Consider the following 27010-nt stretch of genomic DNA (forward strand, 5'->3'; position numbering starts at 1 on the left):
AAGTTGTTGTCGTACAGGGTGTGGAATTCAAATGCAAGTGTGCAGTAAACCAGATTCAGGGCCAACAGTGTCCCAACAACATAACCCATGGCCGAAGGTATAATTGGGCTCCCTCCTCTCTGGTTTTGGGGTGTGTCACTCTAGGACAGTTGCTGCCAAGTCACTGTAGCTCAGCAGCTCCTGCGTTAAGCATCTACCCCCTGGTGGTCACTGTGCATCATAGTGACTGGTCGGACAGTAGGAGGGACACTTAGCATTTTAGCTTTATATATATATAGACTAGAAGCCCAATGCACAAAATTCATGCAAGAGTAGGCCTTACTTCCCTCCAGCCACCGGCACCCGGGACCTGGGCTTTTCTCCCAGAGGGAGGCCCCGCCCACCCACCACAGACTGCTGGTCAGTGGTCTGGGCCTCCCTCTTTGGGGTAATCATGAAGCCCCCCAATTGATCACCCTACCAGCTGGTGGCCTGGGCCTCCCTCTGTGGGGAAATCATGGGGCAATGGCCAGGCCCCCAACAAATAGCATTGCACCTGCCGTGGCTGGCCTGGCACCAGTGAGTGTCATAGTGTAGTCCTAGATGGTCATCCAGATGGTTGTCCGGATGGTCATATGGATGGTCGTTCCGCTGTTCACCCGTTTGGTCAATTTGCATATTACACTTTTATTATATAGGATATGCATACCCCATGATACAGAAATAGTGTGGTGAAGGCTTGGGAGGAGTGGGTCAATGGGTAAACTAGCAAACCAAGGGGACATCTGTAATACTTTCAACAATAAAGGTAAATTTTTTAAAAAGATATTAGGAATAAAGTAGCTCATACATATCTATGTTCTGGAGCTTCAAACACCAAGATGCCTAGGAAATCACATGCAGAATCTAAAAACTAAGGAAATCAGGAAATGATAATCATTTGCCTTTTAAAATGCAATTAGCACTCTTTTTCTCCCAGATAGAATGTGATTGAGCAGATTTCCCATTATCCAATATGGAGCATCTAATCTACGGGGCAAGATTTTCTTACCATCTCACCTTAGGAAGATTAAATGTCTATATTGAGGTTATGCCTATGGCTCCAGGACAAATTCTTGCTCTGAGTAATAACCAAAGTTTATGTAAATTTATGTGGCATGAGCCATAGCACTTATTAACCAAAAACACTACAGAAGTTGCTTTTCTTAAGGGAGAGAAGCACTTAGAGTTTTATAGATACCTCTTGGTACACCTATTCTTGACCTCTTAATTTTGATTCACCTATAAGTATCTTTGATATATTTATTTTAGGTTTATATTTGTATTAACCACAACCCCATTATTCTCTTCATTGCTGTGAGTATACCAATCTGTTCTCTAGTCCTCCTAGATAAAAACTTAAAAAAATAAAAATAAATGTTTGACAATTTCTGGCCTTATAGCAATTACTAATCACAAGACTGATTATATTTACTATATTTCTTTTTTGAATCTATAGAGCTTTATTTTCTAAAATTTCACAAGCAAAGCTATGGTCCAAGAAAAATGAAGCATTATGTAACTAGCTGGTAAATATACTAGGAGCTAGGAAAATGGAAGTGTAAATATCAACTCTAATTTAAATCATCTAGATTGGCCAGGCCGGATGTCTGAACTTCCATGTATAACTGCCTAGATTTATGACTCTAGCTGTGTGACATGAGGTACACATTTTCATAAAGGACCACAGACTTTATAAAAGCAGGAAAATGACTCTTCTGAAAGAAAACTAAAGGTGCTTGTTTTATAAAAATAAATGTTGGGCCAAATGTTCATCCTTTATTATTCTCCCATAGGAGTTTTACAAGATGAGAATCTGGCATTTATTAGCAGGTCATTTAGGGGTCGGTGGCTGTGGGAACCCAGACTCTTTGTCTGCATTTTATCTTCACCATATGATTTTGGTATGAGTATTAAAGTCTCATAAAGTATAATATGTCATGAATATTTAATAATTACATTTTTAAAAACAACACAAGTTAAATCACCTGTTATAATGTTATATTATCAATAAAAGCCCATTTAAATCTTCATTAGGTACTTTAAAATTAGTTGTTGGTTTGAATACTCATTAGTTATGGGTAACACACATGTGTGTGTCTGTATAACAGTATGTTCTGAGTGAATTCAACTATTGAATACAACTTTAACCTTTGTCTCCTCAGTTGGATGTTTGAATATATAAGTAATTTAAATTCATGCAACATTTTTAAATGGCTTTATAATAAATAATATAACACAAGTATAAAATGTATTTGCTAATCTGCTTGGTAATCAGACAAATCTACTCTAAAATATTCCCATTAAAGTAATAAATTCAGCCAAATCTATGACAATAAAGTAGAAAGAAAAGTCTCTTGTTAGAACAATTTGTCAAAAGTATTTAGAATTAGTCTATTTGAACTTTGCGCTGCATTCAATGCAACCTGAGAAGGTGCGATTCCCAATGTCTGCTAAGTTTAACAAAGATTACCTCACAGGTAGAGAAAATGTTAAGGCAATCTGGAAGGAGACACAGAATGGCATCTTGGTAAAAACACAGGGCTTGGGTTCAGAAGAGGAGCTTCTGAGTTCTGGTTTTGCCACTTATTGTGCAAATCACAACCTCTCTGGGCCCCAGTTTCTTCTTCTCTTAGATGGGCCTTGGAATAATGAGCGTAACAAATGTCTGAGTGCCCCAGGCACGCTGACCTCCTTTCTGTTCCACAAAAACACCAAGCACCTCCGCCCTAGGGCCTTTGGAGAGGCTCTTCCCCCCTTCCTGGAATGCTCTTGCCCTCAATCTCCATATGGACAGCCTCCTCTCTTCCTTCAAGTTTGGCTTAAAATTCCCCCAAGCCCATGCCCAGCTCCATGGAAAGCTAGGAAAGAGGTAGCTGGTGTCTTCGCTTTTCATATGGGAGACTGGCTCTGCCTCCATTCAAGATCCAAAAGATACAGAATTCCTTTGAGCAGACAAAATATTAACTTCAAGACACTGCAAAATCTTTAAACAATTACCACTCCACATGATGGGTAAACCCAGAAACTTCTAAGAAATGAGTAACAGTCCATCTAGATCAGCAATTTCAACCTTTTTCATCTCATGGCACACATAAACTAATTACTAAGATTCTGCAGCACACCAAAAAATATATTTTTTGCCAATCTGACAAAAAACATAGGAATCATTTTGATTCATTCACACCAGATGGCTATTGATGTGCTGCCTGTTGTCATTTTTTTATTTGACAATCTAAGGGAAAAGAGGTCAGTGCCGCTGACTAAATAGTTAGGTATTGCATGTTTTAAAAATACTTGCAGTACACCAGTTGAAAACTGTTGATCTAGAGATATCTAAATAATAATAAACTAGGCCTATTTAAATTCTTTACTTTGTGAGTCTATGTCAGGCAATATTTTAATTTGTTTGGATAACAACAGGAAAAACTTATTGGGCACAAATTACATGTTAAACAGTTTGCTTTATATACATTATTTCTATTCTTTACATAACTTCTGATTATATTATCTCTATAGATGAAGAAGCTGAGGTTCAAAGAGATAAACATAATTGTCATAGGGAATTGTAGTCTCTGTTCTGCAGATAGTCACTATCTGGTACCTACCATGTGTTATCAGGTGCAAGCATATTTTCTCTTTTCTCACTACATTTTTCCATATTCATCATATAAATGGGTACACCAAAAAAAATGTAAAACAGAAAAAAAGAAAAATAACAGACAATTATTTGGTAAGATCAGATTTGACTAGAGCACTGTTTAATACTTTATTTCTTCATTTTCCTTGCCTTTTTTTCTATTTTTATTTCAATTTTTTAACTTATTCCAATTTTATACTTCAGTGCCTCAAGTCCTTTAAGTAAGAAATTTGGTTACTAAACTATAAACTATGCAAGATATTAAACCAAACTTTATATTAAAACATAAGTACGTACTAGTTTCTTATTCCTATTAGTGTAAAATATAACATGATTTAAAAATATTTGTATATTCTGGCAGATATATGGTAGCATGAGAGCACTGTCTTTGGAGTCAATATGGCTTTGATTCAAAATTAAGTGTCAGAAGATGGTTCCTTCTGTATAAAAAATGAAACAATGCTGACTGTATAGGGTTGCTGCAAGTGTTTTATGAGATCATATATGTAAAGCACCTAGCACAGCCTAACATATAGTAGGAATTCTGTAATAAGATGTCTGAGTTGTCCCTGTGTGGCCATGATGGCATGTTCAGAATCCATGAACTATCATTAAGCAGCACAAGTTCAAATGCCATAGATCTACTCTGTTAAGTTAGGACAGTCTGACTCATCTGTTGTTTTGTTTATGCCCAGAATCCTTTGCATAAACCATCATCCTATTGTTCTTTGGGGCAGCATCCATCTACTACTCCGAGTCCATGCTGCTGGTATCTGTTAAGTTGCAGGATCCAATTGTGCCTGAAGACAAGATACCCCTCACTTTTTCAAGTATATGAGTGAATCTTTGTGGCAGACTTCAAAAATGGCCCTCAAGAATCCAATTTTAGGAAGTGAGCAATAATACAGCTTTCTAGTATCCATGCTTTTGTGTTATCCCTTCCCCTCGAATGTGGGCTAAGGGCTTGCTTCTAATGAATTGCTTAAAGCACAGGTGATGGGTGTCAATTCCACGATTAGTTTTCAAAAGACTGACCTCTGTCTTAATGGCACAGTCCTCTGTTGCCATGTGGGCCTGCACCTTGAAGCAGCAAGCTGTCAGGTGGGTGAGGTCAAGCGTTGAATAACGAAGCAATCTCTGGGCAACAGCAAGGCAGGAGTGGAAGTGTTCGGCCCCAGGAGCTGACTGCTGCCATCAACTACTGAGTGACATTGGAATGCTGCGTCCCTCCGGAGTCCCTGCTCTTCCACAGCAGATAGTCGAACCCAGTTCCCTCCACCCGGCAGGGACCAGGAGACTGACTGGGGCGGGGACTCCATGGGGACGGAAATTTGCTAGGACGGGGGTGTAAGCCGGATCATGTACTGACAAGTCCAGGACACGATGCACCTGTCCACCAGGGTGCCCAGGTGTTTCTCATCGCGGGCCTCGCCAGACTCCCGAGATCACGTGAAATCGGGCTCTGGGGGAGGCGTGTCCGCAGCAGCGTCCCGGCCTGCCTGCTTTTGTCATCTTTGCTGGTCCTGATGCTTCGTTCATCCATTCCATCCTCTTCCTAACCCTCTAGCTGTACCCAGACTTACTCCCTACCCCCACACGCAATCCCTTCACCCCTGGAAAGGTCATGGGAGACCGTGCTGGCGCCTTCATCGCAGCCCGGGGAGAGACCAGGACGCAGAGGACCCAGGTGAGCTGTGCCCATGTCCCGGCCCACAGAACATATGGGTGTTCTTTCAAGAAGGTATGTTTGGGGGGCAATCTATTACATCGCAATAGGTAACTAACACAATTAATTTAAGTTGCTTGGATTGGGCTTCTATCCCTAGCTTAATTTAAAAGATTCTGGACAAGAGATCTGCTGTGTTTTCTGGTCGGGTCAGCCTTGATTTTTCCCCTTAAGGGGATGGCCTGGCGGCATCCGAGAACCCAGGCGACCTTGCCTCGGAGGGGCCCGGGCTGAAGGGGCAGGGCAGCGGGGTGAACAGAAGTTCTGCGCGGGGTGGGGAGGCCGTGGCGTCCGGCATAACAGGCTGCCGGGGGTGAACGTGCTGGTGATGGCCTGCGGGAGCCTGGTGTTTGTGCTGCTGTTTATTTTTGTGGAGGCAAATCATGAGCTTTGCGATGAAATCCCGAAGGGGACCTCACGTCCCTGTGGGACACTGCCCCCAAGGACTTAAAAGAGGAGATTGATATTCGACTATCCAGGGTTCAGGATATCAAGTATGAACCCTGCGCCTTGCAGATGATGATGCAAGACTGTTGCAGCTGGACACCCAGGGAAATCAGAGTTGTTACAACTACAGTGGGGCCTTGACTTACGAGGGTCTTGACGAACGAGTTTTTTGAGATACCAGCTGTCTCTCCGCCGATTTTTTGCATGGAGTTGACAGAGTAATTTGAGTTAACGAGCTCCTTAACGAGCTCGGTCTCAGAACGAATTAAACTCGTAAGTCAAGGCCCCACTGTATTTATACAGGATGAAAGCTCTGGATGCCATGTGTGCCTCCAAAATCCCATTTCATGCTGAAGGCCGGCATCCCCATTCCTGAATGGACAAGGGTTTTTGCTCCTACCTGTTAGATCTTCAAAACGCTAGTACTCTTTTCTAAGCTGTGCACAGGCCCTCATGATAGCCTGGATGGGTATCAGTCTCATAGCTGGATGCCTATGAGACAGTCCCCTGTGGGACTGGGGTCTTTGGCCAGAGAGAGAACCTGCGCTGTCAGAAGGTCCTGAGTGAGCTGGCCACGGTGTGAGTTTAGAGGGAACAGGTCAAAGGGGACTGGTTAGAGAATATAGTGGTGCTGGACTGTTCCTATAGTGAGCTGGCCTTCATAAAGCAATATGAACAGAATCCATGATAACGTAGGAGTTGTCAAGTCCTAGACTATTTGAACTGCCTCTCGCTCACACTGGAAGGCAGATGCTCTTCTACAAGCTACCAGGAGAAGCCTGTCCTGCTTTTGTACACCTCTCTTTCCGATTGGTGCAAACAGAATAGCTCTTCAGCACACAGAGATGCCTTCTCTTCCAGTGTCCCAGGGTCCTCCTTCAGTGTCTTGGCCTGATAACAATAAGATTTAAATGCCACCCATTTTTATTACCACTTTAAGCGTTAGTAACGCTCTCTGAAACAAAAGACATCACTATAGAGTCAGCTGATGAGTATTTGTGTGATAGGAGAGGAATCACGACTTTCTGGGAATGTTTTAAATGTATACTAGCGCGGCTTCATTATGTTGTTAATGCAAATGTTAAAATGAAAGGGTAAAGAGGATAAGCCAATTTAGAATAAAAAGTTAATAGCATGAAAAGAAAGAATTCATCTGTTTTCTGATGTGTTGACTATGGCTCATTCTCAAATGATAAGGGGTATGTCTGTCCTGTCTTTTCTCTGTTCCTAAAAATAAACTACCTTGCTCCTACTAAAAAAAAAAAAAAAAAGATCTGGACAATTAATCTTGGAAATACTTATCCATGGATTAGAAAGGAGCAGCATTAAGCAAAGATGAACTTTGAGTAACACACTCAGTGTTGTAACTGTCTAAATAAGTGACACCACGTGAATTCTTATCCAGAGTACTTTATTCCTCATTCTTCACTTTAACCAAAAGGAGAGCATGTTTAAACACACACACACACTTTTAAAAGTTTAGTAATAGCTTAAATTCACTCACCAGTTAAGTACTTTAAAACTTTCTGAAAATATGTAGGAATTACCAAAGATGAAAAGTTCTCTCAGAAGAGTTAAAAAAAAAAAATTAGTTTTCCCTAAGGAGTATTGGAAGAGTAAGATATGACTGAACAAGTTTTAGAGATAGGATATGCAAATTCAGGTTTTTATTTGTTTTTTTTTTTCCTTATAGAATTAGAAAATCACTACATAGTAGGCTGAAAATAATTTGTTTGATGCTGGGGATATTTTGATGTAGGGAACATTTATCAAAACTAAGTAAGCCTGGCTGGTGTGGCTCAATGGTTGAGGTTTGACCTATGAACAAGGGGGTCATGGTAACCAGTCAGGGTACATGCTGGGGCTGTGGGCTCAATCCCCGGGGGGTGGGGTGGGGAAGGGGTTGGTTGCAGGAGACAGCCCATCAATCAATAATGATTCTCTCTCATCATTGAGGTTTCTGTCTCTCCCTCTCCCTTCCTCCCTGAAATCAATAAAAATATATTTTTAAAAAGACCTAAGTACAAATGACAAAGTAGAAATAGCACCTCAGCTGAAATATGTGTATGAAGCAAATGTGTAACTCTAAGCAAGCTATGTGTGGTATTGCAAGTCCTTACCACCAAAGGGGGCCTTAGAAATGTTTTAATTCAATCTAATTTGTTTTATAAATGAGGAAATCGAGGCCCAGAATAATTGTTAATTTCTAAAGATCAAGCAGTTAGTAAATGCAGAGCAAGGATTGCTTTTACACCTTTGAACTCCAAGTCCACTTCTTTTAGAAATAATTACAGCTATATTTTTGCAGATATTTATAGTTGACAGTGCCCTAGAAGGACTGAAGGTGAGGACCACAGAACTCCCAATATGCTCCTAGCACATTATCAGCCCTGTCATAACAAACTGCCTTAAAAATCAATCCCAAGGAGAAAGCCTGTACTGCTTGTTCCTTTTACCCTAACCTGCCATAAGACCAGCCCCTATCACTCAGCTGTAGAATTTAGTTTGGAAGCCCTGATAACACAATAACAGTTGTTTATAACTGACCCATTATGAAAGGCTGGTGCAAATTCTCACTGGTTAGAACCCATGCCATACTGGTTATTAGAAAAATACTTTGCATATCACCCTTGACTCCATCCCTGCATGTCTCCATCATCATAAGAGGCCCTAACCCTCAGGCATTCCCTTATGCCTGGGAATCTCCTTTATCTAAGGGTCTGGATAGCTCCTGATCTGGCACAATTTCTTAATCCTCCATGATTAACCCACTATAAAAACCGTTCATTATTCCTACCTTCTCAAAATATCAAATCAAATCACCTAGCTACTCTAAAGCACATACCATCAGATTATAGCCTCATCCCACCCCCCTGCTATAGTTATCATTCATCCTCTAATCATCCCACCTCACCCACTCCCTCTTGTCCTTATCTCCGTGCTAAAACAGCCTAAATCCCAGGGGTCATCTATAATAATAAAAGCATAATATGCTAATTAGACCGGTTGTCCTTCCAGACAACCTTCTGGATGAAGCTAGGGCTGCAAGAGCTGAGCCCCTTGCATGAATTTCATGCTTTGGACTTCAGTTTCATTATAATCCCTTCCCTGCATATATAGCTTCTACTCCTTTTTCCTCTCTCCCTTTATCTTACACATATGACAATGAATAATTCTGAGAGAACTCATCTCACCATTTGCTCTTTATTTACCTGAGCAGTTGAACATAACTGGAAAAAAAAACATAACCATGCTATGCTGATGGATCATACTTTATATTTATGAACACAAATTTCAAAAAGACTTTCAAATATTGCATTCCCCTGGTCAGTTCACTCTCTTAGCCTCCAAGATGTTTATAAACAATCAGAAACTATATGTCATATATTTGTCTTACCAAATTTACTAATATATAAGCATCTGTACCCAAATAATATGATTTCCTCCTTTTCCAATGGATGAATTGTTCACACTCTTAAGTGTAATCCTTGTATTTGCTCATTCTCTCTTCTCTATTTAAAATGTGTATCCCGAATAGCAACTTATCCCTTATTTCTCATGAAGGATCATTATTTTCCTGACTCTCTCTCCTGAATCATTCCCATTAGCATGTAAGCAAGCTAAAATATTTCCATCTATTAAAAAAAAAAACCACAAAAAAAAAACCCTGACTGCATTTCCTAGGTACCATTTACCAGTCACTTTTATTCCAAAACTCCTTCAAAGACTTGTGTATATACTCATTCTCAACTTCCTTACTTCACAAAGACCCTCACTCCCCAAACCCTTCTGAAGCTGCATTCATCTAGGTCACTGTGCTCCTCTATGTAGCCTAATCCAGTGGTCATTACTCTGTCAGCAGTATTTGAATTGTTGATTTCCCCTCCTTCTGGAAACTGTTTCTTTAATGGACTTCCAAGACAACACAATTTCTTGATTTTTCTCCTAATTCAAGGTCACCTTCTTTTCTCTTTTGCCAAATCCCTTTCCTCTTTTCATTGTCTAGCCGTTACAGTGTTCCAGAGTCTCTCCCCAGTTTTTCTATCCTAAACACTCACTTTACAAGGGATCTCAACTAATCCCAAAGCTTCAAATGATATCTATGGCTAAACAACTCCCAAAATACATTTCTAGCCTTGACTGTCATCTAAACTCCAGATAAGTAGGTTCAACTGATTTCTACTCTTCATTTTACTTGTTTAATAAGCAACCAAAATTTAATATACAACCAACCGCACCCCATGTTCTTTTCCATCTTGGTAAATAGCATCACAAATATGTAGGCAGTTGTGAGAGATTCAAATTTTGTAAATTCATATAAATTGGGGGTCCACATGGACCAACTACTGTATGGCGCATCATCTAAATACATACATGGTGTGATGGGGTGTGTGGGGGGGGGGGGAGCAGGAGCATTTTCATAGCCAAGAATAACCAAAATTGATTCCCTTCTTATTGGATACTTCTGCTTCTATCTATGATGCAGTAATGTGGACAGAATTACTCTCTCACAAAGAACTGTAATAAATAGCAGTTTGAAGGCATTAAAGATTAATGTACTTAGGTCTTGAGGTGTCAAGATTCTAGAAAGAAGGGAAATGCATTTGAATGGACCCTATTTACTAGTCTTTTCTCTCCAGGCTTTTGGTGAGTCCAAGTATAGGCCCTAGAAGTCAAACAGGAAGTTGGTGGGATAGTCATTTGCTGGGATGACAAAAATTAGAGTTCAGGGCTATCAAGGGAGCAGTATTCAATAGGCCAATGTTCCAGAAAAACGTGAACTCCTAGGAAGTAAAACAGAATTTCTATATGCAATTTCCCCTCAAATTACTTGACAGATCCCTAACCTGTAAATCTGCATAGGAGGTCAAAAAACCAAGCAACAGGTGGCTAGTTATAGGCTAAAAAGCTAAAGAGAGATCTTAGCAGTTTCACAAAGCTGGGGAGGTAAATATTGAAGTTCAGTGCTAGTCAAGATGGAGGGGCTCTTGTAATCATTCTAGGCTTTCCATTGAGGCCCCGAAGAGCTAAGCACTACCAGTAAGGGAAAATCAGAAATACACCTCCCCAAACGCAGCTGCACCTGAACCAATGTGATGAACCCATGCTATATACACTTGCCAGAAGAAAATCCCTCTCTGGAGGAAGAGATCATTGAAGAACTTCTGTGATTTGTCCTAGACAGTATCTGGCAATCAAGAAAAATTATCGGGAAGGCCAGAAAACAAGACATGCGAGATTGGAAACCAAAAGAAAATAGTAACAGAAAGATTATCTAGGTATTGGAGTTACTAGATAAAAACAAACATGATTATTGCAGTCAAACCTAAATCTATACAAGATAATCAAATGGACATTCTAGAAATGAAAAATATAATAATTTAAATTAATAGATAGGTTAATAGCAGAGAAGATACAGTAGAAGTGGGGTTCCTTACCTGAAAGATCCTGGTGAATAGGAAACATCTACATTGAAGGACTTATAGGAAAAAAATATATAGAAATGCTCAAAGAAACATACTTTAAGTAATGAAAAACTCTAACATGCATGTATCTGGTGACCAGAAGAAGAAAAATAAAATAGATTAGATGAAATATTGGAAGAGCTAGCACTATTTTTTAAATTAATGAAGTAGTAACAAGCAACAGATTGAAGAAACTCTGCTAATCACAAGTAGAATAAACCACTTCTAGGCACATAATAATAAAACTGATGAAAAACAAAGACAAAGGGAAACACTTAAAAGAAGCTGGAGGACAGTGTTACCTTAAAAGGATGAATTGATGGGAAACTAAAGACAATGAAAAATCATATTTTAAATAGTGAAAGAGCTGGTGCCATTTTGAGGTTTTCCAGTTGACCTAATAAATTTATAAGTTTAAAAAAAGAGAAATAAAATGGTGAAGGAAAGTGACTAAGTTGGACATTTTTTAAAAAAATATATTTTGACTTTTTTTACAGACTGGAAGGGAGAGGAATAGTTAGAAACATCGATGAGAGAGAAACATCGATAAGCTGCCTCCTGCACACCCCCTACTGGGGATGTGCCCGCAACCCAGGTACATGCCCTTGACCGGAATCGAACCTGGGACCCTTCAGTCCGCGGGCTGACGCTCTATCCACTGAGCCAGACCGGTCAGGGCTGAGTGGGACATTTTTACCTAGAGAGCATGAGTTTCAGAAATACAGCTGAACCCGCATGCACTGTGGTGGGAAAGTAAATTGGCACAACAATCTGTAAAAATAGTATGTAGGTTCCTCAAAAAATTAAGAATGAAATGATCATATGATTCAGCAATTTCTCTTCCAGGTATTTATCCTAAGGAATTGAAATCAGAATATTAAAAATATACCTGCACTTCTATGCTCATTGCAGCATTATTCACAATACTCAAGATATGGAAATAACTTGAATGGAAATAACTTAAATGCCCATTGATCAATAAATGCATAAAGAAACTGTGGTATATACATACAATGAAATATTATTTAGCCTTAAAGAATAAGGAAATCCTGCCATTTTCACTAACATGGATGGACCTGGAGAACATTATCCTAAGTGAAATAAGCCAGACAGAAAGAAAAATACTGTATGATCTCAGTTATATATTGAATATAAATAGCCAAACTCATAAAAGCAGAAAGTAGAATAGTGACTGCTAGAAGCTCAGGGAGGGGAAATAAGGGAAATGATGACCAAAGGGCATAGAGTTTCAGTTATATGAGGTAAATAAGTTCTGGGAATCTACTATATAGCATAGTGCTTATAACATACGACACTATATTATATACTAAAAATTTACTAAGGAGGTAGATCTAAGGATGTTAAGTGTTTTTACCACACACACAAAAAATAATAATTATAATAAAGAGGGTAAGAGGAAGCTTTAGGATGTGATGAATAGGTTTATGACCCTGACAAAAGTTATGGTTTCATAGGTGTAAACCTCTCCCCAAACTCATTTCATGAACTCATGGTCATTGAATGTAAACAGCTTTTACATGTCAATTATACCGCAATTAAATGGCTTATTTAAAAAAAATAAAACAAAAAGATAATTTAAGTAATTTTCTGAAAAACTAAAACTAAGAAAATTCACAGTAAGAGACCTAGCTAAAAGAAATACTAAAGGGAGTTCTTCAGGATAAAAACCAGTAATAGCAGATCAAAGCACAGGTAATACAGGGAAGGAAGAAAGATAATTATAAAAGCAAATGTGTGAGCAAATCTAAAGTAATCTTGACTCGTTAAAATAATAATAACACTATTGTATGGGATATAAAATACAGAGATAATTAAAATGTTTGGCAACAATATCACAAAATATTGATGGTGGGAGGAGTGATAAATATAACTAAAGTGTTCCAGGTCTTCTACATGTCCAGAAAGTGGGAAAAAACTTATTTTAGGTATATTCTAATAGTCCCAAGAGCTTGTGATAAACTCAATGGTATCCATTAAAATAATAAAAATAATCCTAATAGAAGGGGGAAATGGAATGAGGAAAAAAAATGATTAAAACAACAAAAGATAAGAAAGGAGAGGAAATAGTACAGAAAAGGATGAGATATATATTTAGATGGTAGATTTAAACTCAAGTTTTTACTGGAGTCTTTTGAAAAATATAAAATGATTTCCAATGTATAGCTAGTAAACTCCTTATGGTCCTCTTTTCACATAAGTCTCCTCATCTCCCACGTGTCCTATCACTGCTCTTAGACGTCTCTCTCTCCTTCAACTCATGAACCATCTCTCTAACAATTTTACCTCTCAAGTTTTGAATTATGAACAGAAGTTAAATAATACAGAGTGGGGCAAAAGTAGGTTTATACTTATTTGTATGGAAAATATTACAATCAATAATTAATAAAAATAATAATACAAGAATAAACTATGTTTCATGTACTCACAGTTGTAAACCTACTTTTGCCCCACCCTATATATGAGCAGATATAATCAAATTAAAACACCATACTTGTAGAAGTACAGAAGGAAAAAGAAAAAACGTTCACAACTTCCCCCTCCCCCACTGCCACCTTTTGTCACCCCCTTTCTCTCCATGACACAGAGACGTATTGCACTCTTGCTCCCTTTGCTTTAGGGAAAGGGACCTGACCCTCCCTACTTGTGCTCAGATTCTGGATAACAGAGGGGAACTCTTCACCCGAATCAACAGAAAGAATCTTCCTTCTTTTGTGGGGGAGGGGAAGGGTGGCTGCAAACATTTATAATATAGTGTGTTCACCTGTTTTATTTACATATCCTCCTCCTCGTTTCTATTCCTCAGAGTCCACTTCTGTATACCCAGTAGCATTAAATTAAGCAATGTAAGCAGCAGCCTGGAGCAAATTTATTGAACATCACAATTTTTAAAAATAGAAGAGATTCCCTTTATTTTTTTTAAAAGTGGAAGAAGTAACTAGAAAGTAACATTTTTATGTTGTCTGACCTCTAAGAAGCATTAACTTTCAAATCAGACTCCTGCATGAGACTCTGGGCTTTGCCGTTACTCACTTTATGGCCTTGGGCAAAGTGAGTCCACACCTCAGAACCTCATTTTCTTCTTCTGTAAAATGGAGACAATAAAACAACTGAAGTGAGTATCACACACACAAAAAATCTATAAAATACTGTGCCTACATTGTAATATGTGTCCAAGAAATGTTAGCTCCCCCTCCCCTGCATAGGTTGGCCAGTGTTTATTTTCTTAACTGAACTAAGTGGATATGATTTTTTTAATTCATTTGTGAGGTCCAGGCTAGCAAGCTCACACGATCCTCTGCTTCTCCTCCATCTGTCTGCCAACTGACATTCTTTGTTGTTAATCTAAGACCAAGCCATATGTTCTCCGTATGGAAGACTCTTTCCTTCCCAGGTGGGGAAGCAGACACAATGATCTAATAAGTCTTTGCTGTCTCACCAGGGCAAGTCTTGGGAAAACTTCCAAACATTGAGAGGTTCTGATGAGACACCACAAGCTTGGGTGACTATGTTGTTCATCAAATTTTTTTTTTTTTTACTTTCCTTTTTCCTCCCAAGATCCCCAAACCATGTTTCAATCCTGTCATTACCTGTTTCCTTGTCTCTGTTTAGTCTAGCAGACAGGTCGAGACTCTGTAAAAGATTTCAACATGGGATGTCTGTGTGGTGTTAAGGATGGTATAGATGAAAAGTGTATATTAAGAGTTGGAGGACTGAGTTAAGAGTCAGGCTCTGATCTACAAATCCCAAACCTGCAGCATTCCAGCCAAAGAAAGCGTGCCCCTTTGAAAGGGATGTGAAAGGCAGTGCTACTGGGTGGCTAGAGTTAATGTCGCCATGCTAGAGCAGAAGTAAAATGTGCAAGCAAAAGTTTAAAGGGGCAGGGGGGTGGGGGGTGCGCATAGCAGTGAAAAGTGCAGAAGGAAAACAAAATAATATTCAGAATTGCATAAAAAAGAAAACATCAAATTGAGAAGTAAATGTTTACTTTTAATAATAGGTTCACTGAGAAAGTGCACAGTGTAACCCAGGATATTGATACAACAGATTGGGAGAGAAATCTCTGACTCACTCCTGTTATTTTTGACAGTTATAGAAAACAAAAATGAGGCTTTCACTTTCTATTTCTTTAATATTACTCTCATTATTAAAATATTAAAAACTTGTATAATTACATGAGGTTAATTAATATCTAAATTCAGCAAAATTTGGGACATAGTAACCATCAAAACCATTGACTTCAGTGTTAATATAGGTTTGAGTAACTAAATTGACTTCTCATTCTATCTAGTTGCTTTCTACTTTCCAAAATTCTAACTTAATTTGCATTGTTGTAGCCCACACTTATGACTTAGGTAAACTGCTTAAGATCTTTGAGCCTCCATTTCCACATCCACAACACAGCAATTAAAATCTCTGCCAGCTAATTGTCTCATAGGGAGTGTAATAGTAGAGGCATTTTTACAAAGTGTTTTACCTCTTCTGAAGAATTACACTAAGACATTTATTATCTTACAGAACAAGCAGGGATTTATATATTCATGTAATTGGCCCCCTGCAAAGGGTGTGACAGGCCTGACTTCAAACCATGTGACCTGGCTATTGATCTCTGCACTATATGCTAGCTGGTCAATATACCACCATTAATTATATTCCTCAGAGAAACGATTTCTTCAGATAGTACTGAAAACCAGGGTTATTTTCTCAAGGGGGAGACACTCTAGCTTACCCAAAACTTTACCTTTCTGCATGCATCAACCTGTCTGAGGAAGCTTCCCATCATTATTCCCAGCTCTTTCCACCATACACTAGCTTGCATTTTGCTACCACTTCAAAGAAACATGCAATTAACAAGAGCACATAATTAGTGTTTATGCTATTCTAGCCCATATTGACGCTTCTCACAGGTAGAGACAGGTAGTACATGTTTGAAACTTGCATCTAGGAAATGTGCCACAGATCTTAATACTTTCCATTTACTCATCTCCAAAAAAAGAAAAATCAACAGAAAGGTGTCTGCAGCATATTTCACTGACTTAGGCCTCTAAATTTATCTGAGACTCTGTTTTTTAAACATTCATAACACGTGTTCCCTAATATAATAATAAAAATTACTTTTGCATTAGGTAGGGAGCTCAGTTATTTACCATATACATGAACTTGCTTAATTCTATCCAGCAGGTCTCTACATGGATAAAAATAAGGGTAGGGGAGCCAGAGAGAGATCTGATATTATATTAAAGTACTTCATTTCTTTCCCAAATTAGTTCTCCTTCTAGAAGATAATGCTGGATAGTTATCCATGTAATACTTTCATTATAACAGAATGGAGAAGAATTGCATTAGCCTCAAAAGAGATATGAACTGGAAAGGTCATTTTTGTGATAATAGAATTCATCAAGGAGACTGAATAGACACTAGGAAAGATTCACAAAAGATGTCATTTTCCCTCTCTCTGATTTTTTTCTGATTATCAAAAGACCTTCATTCTTTACAAAAAGTATATATTTTAATTCACCTGGAACCATGCTTTTAGTTTATCATTGGTCTCACTAAAAAGATATTAGGCAGTCTGGTCTAACCATGAATTACACTGGGTCATCAAGAGGACCTGAATATTTAACATTTAGCAGAGAGGGTCCTCCATCATGTTTGATTTCTAATCATTTATATTCCAAATATAGCTCTTCTTTTCCAGACGTGAAAGTAGTCCTTTGTGGGGAGGTCTCAATCTCTGGGGTTCTGAATTTACCTCAACTCTTTCAGGTTCTACATTTAAGATAAGTCTTAAACCTTGGGGCTGCTTCTCACTTTCAATTTATGGAATTTCAAATATAATAAAAAACAACTTAAGTATGTCTTAAAAAGCTATCACGGGGCTCTTATAAATTACTTATCAGAAATACTGGTTTTCATAGTTATTGGCAAATCTCAATTGTTTTGCTAAAAATTAAACAATTTATTAATATTTGAGATAGACTCTCCATTCTTTTCTGTGTTTCCAACCTGTAATCTCCCTCAATTCCAACTTCTGTTAAACTTACCTAGCCATATAACCTTAAGAAACCAATTTAAATTCCTCAGCTCTCAGTTTCTTCACCTCTACAATGAGTAGGATAGTTCCTGCCCTACCTATCTCAGAAATGTGAAGGAAATTACATGAGATTGTATGTATAATAATAAAATGTAAATTGTCACATAAAGTGTTATTCTTATTTTGTTATCTTCTTCTCTTTTTTTGTTTTAGATCAGAACCTCACCCTTCCCATCCCAAAAACCATCACATTTTTAAAAAAATACATTTTTATTGATTTCAGAGAGGGAGAAGTAGAGAGAGATAAAAATATCAATGAGAGAGAATAATTGATTGGCTGCCTCCCTCAAGCCCCCTACTGGGTATCAAGCCCGCAACCCGGGTGTGTGCCCTTGACCAGAATCAAACTGGGGACCCTCAGCCAACAGGCTGATGCTCTATCCACTGAGCAAACCAGCCAGGGCAAAACCATCACATTTTAATAAAATGAACTATGGGATATATGTCCTTCCCATTGTGTGCTCTATGGTCAAGGGAAAATTTATCTCAGCACTTAGGAGAAATTTTTCTGTAGAACTTTTCTGGTGTGGATAGGACAAACCTGTTATGCCCTGCAATTGCCAGCCTGATGTAGAACCTTTGTAATGTCCAAGTAGTGCCAAAGGTATTTACACACTGAGTCAGAGTAGGTTCATAGGGGCAAGTGAGGAGGAAGGAGAGATGCCAATGAACACATACCTGTCAGCTATCCACTTCTCAGTTATCATCAGCTCTCACAGACAAAGACAACTTCAATGTGACATTCTAGAAATACCTAACATGCTGCCCAGAACACTGCCCTGCTACTATTGTTTGCTTCCCGGTGCTTAGCACCAGTTGGGGTGGACTACTTTCTGCCCACCAACCAACAAAATAGAGCAGCTTCACATATTCTCAAGTTTTATTAGGGAGCCATTTGTTTACAACCTCCAAAATTACTTGCTCTTCCAGACGGTGTGGCTCAGTGGTCACGGGTTTGATTCCCCATCAGGGCACATGCCTGGGTTGCAGGCTTAATCCCCAGTAGGGGATATGCATGAGGCAGCTGATCAATGTATCTCTCTTATCGATATTTCTATCTCCCTCCCCTACTCCCTTCCTCTCTATCTAAAAATCAATAAAAACATATTTTTTAAAAAATTATTTCATAGTAACAACCAAATACTTGCTTTGGTCTCCACGCAGATCTAAAAAGTCCATGCTTACTTGAAAGATTATACACATGAAAATTAGAGCAAAAAGGGTAAGCAGAGAACACAAAATTGGAGGAAACAAAAATAATTATATCCCAGACCTTGAGGGAAATAAGTAGGTTGAGAGTTTTTAAAAATTCTGAAAGAAATCTCAAGATAGTTTCCAGGGCTTGCAAGATTTATACATCAATTCTGACTTTTTTTTTTCAAATAGAAACTATTTGAAAAAATATATATATTTCCTTGATAGTGGTACGCCCACTCACCTTTAGCTTTGATTAGAGTCATTTGTGCGCTCACAATTGAGGCACACAGGAAGGAAAGCACAAAAAGGCAGAAGAGAGAAAACAGGCAAGAATTACAAGACATGGGAAAAGAGGAGTTAAAATGAAAGTATGGCTGTATGAGATGAAAAAATGCCCAAAGTGGTATTGACTGTGATCTGAAGTGGATAAAAAGAAAAAATAGACCAAAATAATCATGAACTAGCAAAGATTGATTCAAATCATTCCATGTATCGGCCACACAAACACAGCATCCTCTAAAGAAAATGTCTTTCGGAAGTCAAAAGCAGGCTGAAGATGAGAGGGTCAGTATTTAAAGGGCAGAAGAGAAGGACTCACCAGCAAGCAGTGCAAATACAGATGTTTACAAGCCAGGTGCTCATTGCTTGGGAAGTGCCTGCACTGCAGAGAACACCTATGAGGGAAACTTGAAAAGCCAACCGAGCCCTGACCCGTTTGGCTCAGTGGATAAAGTATTGGCCTGTGGACTCAAGGATCCCAGGTTCGATTCTGGTCAAGGGCATGTACCTTGGTTGCAGACACATACCCAGTGGGGAGTGTGCAGGGGGGAGCTGATCAATGTTTCTCTCTCATCGATGTTTCTAACTCTCTATCCCTCTCCCTTCCTCTCTGTAAAAATTCAATAAAATATATTTTTTAAAAAAAGAAAAACCAACTGAGTGCTCATAAATATATGTATATTAAAATAGATGTTGAAAAGTTTGGATGCTCCCACACGTTTGAAAAGTGCTTTACACAAAAGGAAAAGTAAGCATGCAGAAAGAGCTCAGTTGAAGAAAGTGAAAATGTAATAACCATTAAGCCAGTAATAGCATCTGGCATTGTCGGTTGTCATGAAATGTCTTGATATATTTCACTGGCTAATAAAAGGATATTACCATGTGATAACTGATGGTTTTATACCACCGTTTCACAAACCTACAAGTTGCTGAAACAGCAAATCATTTTACGGGCGTGCCAACAAGCAAGCACTAGAAGAATACTTTTCAGTGTTGAGATTTTAAGATGCATACTCTTGTATATCTCCTGGCCTTGACATGATTTCCCATCAAAAGGACTGTAGCTGAAACAGTGGGGCTTTTGTGCATTGGAGAATGTGACAGGGAAGGCAAGGCCCACTAGCAAAGAGAGGGGAAACGAAGGAGATGGTGGCATTTTAATGTCATGACAGTTCCCTGTTGACTGTGTCATTTCATTTGCATTTTTTGACAAAGTTGATATTTAACAGTTGGTATATTATTAGCCAAATATTACATTTAGTAGTAAGAGGCAGTCATTGAGAATCATTCTTCAGATATTACTAAACTTAGTAAAATCATTAATCTAATATGGCTAATGATTTTTATATTCACCAGGTTGCACTGTCACTATTTTTTAAGCAAACTTGGTATTTCTTTATGAAGAAAATAAGAGTTATGTTTTACAATTAAATTCAGCCCAATGTGTTTTACAGAATTAACAGTCTGGGTAATAGGATGTCAATAGACACACAAAACTCTTCACAGGGCAGGTAAAGAGTTGAATACCTGTCCCTACAAGCAAACATAATTATTATTACAAATAATGAATTAACTAGTTATTGTGCTTTTAGGAAAGCTTGTCTTGTAAGGAAGAAAAACAACACATCACTTAGGATACAGTAATGAGTCATTATTTCTGCTATCATTAGTAGCAATTAACATCAAACTTATAATAGTACAACACCATAATTGATTTGGTTTTTATTATATGCCATGCATTGGACCTTTTCCTATAATGTTCTTTTTTGCTCAAAACCACTCTGTGCAAGAGGTTTCATCACATTTTTCCTGAAGGAACTAAAACACAGAGACAGGAAGTAGCTGACCTCATGTCACTTAATCAAGATGGAGCTTCCAATCCGGATCTGCCGAAAGTCAAAAGTTGAGCTTTTTCTCTCATACTCTAGATAGGTATGGATAGGATTGCCTTTGGAGTTTAATGTACTTAGCTCATAAAAACTATAAAAGTAAAAACCTAAACTATTTGTTTATTCCAACTATAAAAGTAATCTGAGGCAGACAGAGAGCAGGCTCCCTCTCCGATGAACAGACACCGCCTGGAGTAGCTGATGTTCCTGCTTTGACCCCGTATTCCTGGTGCGGCCATTCCTCGAGGACCATGCGGTCCCAGGAGCTGGGGAAATCAGGGTCTAATTCCTGACTCTGCCACTTTCTGTATTTCTGGGAACACATTACTTAACGTCTCTGAATCCCAATGTTCTCATCAAAATACAAGGAAAATGAGCACCACCTTTCAGAGTTGTCACGTTTAGGGACATGTATAAAAAGAGCCTCCACGGTAGGTGAGACAAATTAGGAGATTAACCAACTGGGACTTTTACTTTTTCTGAGGCTGCAACTCCTGTGAAGGCTGAGGGCCCAGGGCTGAGGGAAACCGGAGTTTGGAATGCTCACACTGTGTGAAGCATCGCTGTTAGAGTTCACTCAGAAAGAACAGGAAAAAGGACTCAAGCCTAAGGTGGGATGCCTATCCTGGCAAGTGAGACCGGCTGGCCAGCCTCTTCCAGCCTGGGAAATGTTGTCGATTTGTTCTGTCAGCTTGTGCCACACATATTACTAACTGACTTCCTCATGTGGTTGTGGTTGTTTTCTCTTCGAGCTGGATTTTGAGGAGACCCCAAGCATACCCGCAGACCCCTGACATATCAGCAAATCCATCCCTGGACTCGTGTCCCTTCCTGGTACTTTAATTTTCTAAATAATATAAACTTTATGTGCATGGACTGTTTTTGTCTTGTATAAAACTGTAGCTTTTTGCAACTCAGAGGTTTACTTTATTTGACACTTCCAAAATGTAAATAGTGTTATTTCCAAACCACAAGTTTCCAATTAATCTTTCAGGTAATATTTTCCATGGTAATAGAGGAAATTGGACAATAGGAAAATCAGAATTGCTTTCCCTGCATTTACTTTACAACTTCCCTGAAACTCATCATTTTCAAAAAGGGTTAACCGGTATACAGAGAACAACCTAACAAAGCCATTAGCTATTCCTGGTTTTGTTATCAGAACCAATTTAGCCTCGGGGCTTATCCTACAACCAAAGCTATTTTAGAAAACTATGAAAAAGTTCATAAGTAAGAATCAAGGTGATTTTTAAAGATCCTCCCCGGCATAGAAAGCCGTAGAAGATATGGGGGTCACTTGTGAAAAGCCAAAACCTAAGTGAGTATACAAAAGTCACAGGTACTGCATGGAGCACATGAGACATTGTTATCTGATGAAAGTGAATGGGATCCTTGTGTTGGGTCTGCTGTCATTTAGACTACTGAGAAAATCCCCCAATCTCTAAGCTCTCCTTTTAAGGAAGAAGAGTTGGGAAACTGCTGTCTGCCCTCACTTTGCTGGAAGCTTCTCCAAACCATTCTCATTTTTAAAATGAGAAGCGAAGATGCAGAAATGTTGAATAAATGAAGCTAACATAGACAGTGAGCCTTGCCCTGTTTCCCAAGCAGTTTGTTCTGGAGAGAAGGGGTAAGTGTGCCTGGAAGCTGGTGGAGAAGTTAAAAGATATATTCACATGAATACCTTTGCTTCTGTTAAGAAGGAAAATGATCTTGAATCATAGAAGGAAGTTTTTAAGATTTTTTTTTTAAATGAAACTGAAGTATGCTTTGAGGAAAGGATGTGGGAATTTCTAAAAAGAAAGTTATTGAAAGCTCTTTCTTGGTGTGGTCTAAGTGTTAGCTGTAGACAAGCTGAGCTATGTGACTTCCTGAAATTCCTCTGAGCCTCCAGTCTTTGAAATGTAACTTTGAGCCTGCAGACCTTTTTTCACTTATTGATTAGCTTTTAATTATTTCCTGAGCGTCTACTATAGGCTATGTGCTGTGGAAAGCACTGGGGCATACAAATGATCAACACAGTGCAACTTACGGCCAGACTGCAGATGCTCCCATAGACAATGAGACCGCAGCCACCGGCAGTCTTCTTTGTGTTTGCAAATCAGTCTGTGTTGCAGCTCCCTGACTCTACTTTCTGTGTTGTTCTTTGTCACCTCCCACTCAGGTCTGGCCTGGCCTGCAGACCGCTTTGCTCTATCCAATCTTCCTTACCTCCCACCACCCCCTCCATGGAATAAAATTCTCAGATGGGAGGACCTTGAGTCTTATTAAATGCATTTTTAGCAAATATATGTTTCATAACCCCTCCATTGGAGAAGAGGAGATTAGACTATAAAAGATGATGTTTATTACTACAAATTAATGTTTCTCTAGGAATAACCTATAGAAAATAAGGCAAAATGAAAAGATATTTTGTCCAGATGTGAGAGATAGTTGATGAGAGCTATAATTCTTGGCACTCTCTAAATCATACCACTATAAACTGTGTTCTTCTAAAGCCAGTCCTTTGTTACCCTTTTTTCTCGGGGTGCCAAAGCCAGTGCCAACTGGCTGAGGTTCTAGAGACCATCTCATACCAGTTCCGTACATTATCCTAAATGAATGCCTATTTTTTAAGGCTATGGAGATTTCCGTTTCAGTGTAAGCATTTTGCTTCTTTTGGGGATCCTAAAAATGTGTGCTTCTGTGACTTAAGTCGAAGTTATCTCAGGGGAAACAAAATATATGGAGCAATAAAAAAAGTGTTCTTGAAATTCTGTTCGCCCCTTGCCTCTCCAACCAGCACCCAATTCAAACTACATGTAGACATAGTCTCAGTCTGTACCATTTGAATGACAAGTTGAAAAGGAAATCAGACATCTGGATGTTTCCAAGCATCCAAGTGTTTGGCATTATGTAGACAAATATATGGATGACATCCAGTTTGTTAAAATGCTGGCAATGGTTTATGAAGACTCCTTCTTATTACCCAAAGTATTCCACAAAGGGCAAAATATCTTCACCCCAGTTTTCCTGTGGAGACTATGTAAAAAGTGATTTTGAGGAAAGATAAAGGGGCCCTGTCTTCCTGGGTAGTATCAGATATTGGCCCAGAATAAATGCTTTTGGCTAGTCCGATAGGTAAAATTATCTACTTCTAAATTTCAACATCTGGCATTTCTCCATTGTAGCTGACCTCATGATACTCTATTCCCTAAAAAGCATTTCTTCCCTCCCTCAGCTTTCTCCATTAGCCAGGCAAGTATGGATAGGACTGGTCCTGCAAACATGTTTCTTTAAAGCAATGACAAATATAAAGCTTTAGTTCACTCACATTAATTTTTAAAAATTTCTACATTTGGATGAAATTAACCCTATTTGCAGCATAAAACTGACAAGTCCACACAGACTTTTAACACCCCATTAATCTTACTTTGTTACACTGGGGCATACACCAGCCAAAAACTGGAAATTTGATTAGCTGGTTCCATACATTAGCTATCTCATTGGTATGGCATTTTAAAATATTTTCCAGATCTACAAAGCCATGTTAGTTTTTCAAGGTCTGTATGGGGTTAGCAAAAAACATGCCAAACAACCTCCTTATAAAACAGTTCTACTTTAGCTACCAAAAGACTGATTTTTCTCCTAGGGTTCTCCCCCCGGCCCCACCCCCACCTCCCCCATCCCCGATAAATAATAATCTTGAAGAGAACTCTGATTTGTGTAACCTTTCATTCAGCTCAGGGCATCCCCCCACCCCCGCCCCCAATCCTCTAGATTTATCATGATCTGATAATTTTTTTCCAGTGGCAATTTGATAATAATTTTCAATTTTATACAATACTCTGGGGTTTTCAGAAAAACCTTTCTGATGGACACGAATCCAATTGGAGTCATTTTGAAATGGATAGTCAATTTATCGGATTAGCTGATAAGGTGATGAAAATCTCTTCTAATCAGATGGATATCTTTAATGAATCAAAAAAGGCTTTCTCATCCATTTCTAACTCATTAAAGCCTTTGCAAATCTCATGGAATGACTTAATGGTACATTTTATGTCCCTTTCTCCTTTTGTGATTTTTAAACAGCTTAGCAAATTGTTCATAGAGAAAACTGTGTATCACAGCATAAATGCTTCAATTCAGAAACTAATGCAGCTCCCTTGCTCACAAGGAGCTGGCCAACCAAGCTGAAACCAGGAGGACACCAAAACTAATCTAGTTTAGATTCTCTGAGACCAGAAAAATAAGTTGTAATGCACAAGGGCATTTTCTCCTGGAGGTTTCGCCTGAGATTCCTCTCTCCTCTCATCTCCACATTAAGCAAAAAGAATAGAAGCGTGGCCTGAGGCAAAGCAAGGCCTTCTCCGCTGAACTCCTGAAGAGTGTCACAGTTGGTGAAAGCAGCCGATTTAACAGAGTGACTTACAACTGATATATTCACCTGAGGATTATTTCAGCTTTTCAGCAAAATGACTAGACAGTTAAAGGCATGTGCCCTTTTTTGCTGTCCTATTCTTTAACTGGTACTCATTTGCTAAGCACTTCTGCAGTAGTAAGTATTACCACTAATAAAACTAACACCCATTTTCAGCTTGTTGGTATTTAAATCACGATCCACTACCTTTTTCTCTTGTGGAGACCTGGAATTTCTCTTTTCTGTCACTGAGAAGCTGCTACGGCCTAAGTAGCTCATAGTTCAGTATGCAATCTCAGTATTCTGAAGAGGTATCTATATGCACTTCACATGGGAACAGAGAGACAAAGGCAGATGTAATTGCTTTTCCTGGGTATCCTGTCACTTACCATAGCACAGGGGCTACCAGCACCCCTGTGAGCCTCTCATCTCACCTACTAGCACCTCAGCCAGCTCCTACTCAATGACAAAGTCACCAAATACCAGACTAAAGCTGATGACTATTTTTAATCACAAAAGGCGTACTGCTATTCTCTTGTAATACAAAAACATCCATCAATCATATGACATTTTGAACATCACTCTAAAATTCAGAAAGTTTTAAGGTGAACTTCGTTTAAGCATAAGATTCTTTTCTTAGAACTTGCACTTCAGAAAAATAAATTTAATCATGCCAGAAAGCACAGCTTTTAAATTTACAAATGCTCGTAAAAGTTACCTGTGTGCATTTTTATATAAGAAAATCATAAATTTATATAACTCTTCTATATATTATTTCTTCCATCTGTACTTAGCCAAAATCATTGTATCTTATTAATAACCACTTTATTTGATTATTTGCATTTTTAAATCTAGATCTTCGGAGTGGATTTTAAACTGTTGCCTTAGTTCACACATCTCATGTCTTACTTGAAAGAAGCTACGTGAACTTTAGCTGAGGAGTATCACATATTCTCCTCTTCTCAAGAGCAGTCTCTGGGGAACAGTTTCCTGAGGGAAGTAACTGTAGGAGGCTCTCTGTTGGTCTATGGAAAAGTAAGAACAGCTGCAAAATTTTTAAGAATAACCTGTACAGACAAATGTCAAACTAGGAGCATTCCTACTTGTTCCTTGACTAAATGCAGCCATCTTCTTAAAGCACTTACTCAAAGTGAATTTGTTAAGCAAGCTGATGTTTCAAAAACAGGCCAGATATCACTAAACAGAAATTCAATAGTATTTTTCTCAGCGCTATGGATGATACTGTTAAAATCTATTTATCATGTCTAGGTTTAAATGACTAATGAGGTGTATATTTCCATGATCTCTCTCTCTCTCTCTCTCTCTCTCTCTCTCTCTCAACCAGCAATGGCATACCAAAGTAATAACTTCTCGGTTTCTTGCATATGGCAAAATTACATGAAAAGACATGCTTGTGTGAATGATACCATTGCAGTTAACTAATTATTAATAAGTAGAGGCCCAATGCATGAAATTCATGCAGGGGGCTCGGCCCTCGCAGCCCCGGCTGCCTCAGCTGGCCCTCGCAGCCCTGGCTTCATCCAGAAGGTCATCTGGATGGTCATCCAGAAGGATGTCCGACGGTCATTCTGCTGTTCAGCCTAATTAGCATATTAGCTCTTTATTATATAGGATAGGAAAGGAGCAAAGGGAAAGCCAAACATTATGGGTATGTTCCCGGAAAAACACTGGGGGAAGAGGACTGGACAAAGGGAAGATAGACACATTGCCCAGTAAAGCTGGAGTGACAGGTTGACTTGACTGTCAGTCACACCTGGGGACAGAGATGGTTGACCAGATGGGCGTAGCCACTACAAACCCCGAAGATTTGGGATACTTAA

At 38.8% G+C, this 27010-nt stretch overlaps 1 pseudogene; it reads left to right on the forward strand.

The window, feature by feature from the left end:
* The first annotated feature begins 5698 nt into the window (after positions 1–5698).
* Positions 5699–6414, forward strand: LOC102761354 (annotated as a pseudogene).
* Positions 6415–27010: the final 20596 nt, after the last annotated feature.

The sequence above is a fragment of the Myotis davidii genome, unplaced genomic scaffold (genome assembly GCF_000327345.1).
Source record: "Myotis davidii unplaced genomic scaffold, ASM32734v1 scaffold812, whole genome shotgun sequence".
NCBI classification, from domain to species: Eukaryota; Metazoa; Chordata; class Mammalia; order Chiroptera; family Vespertilionidae; genus Myotis; species Myotis davidii.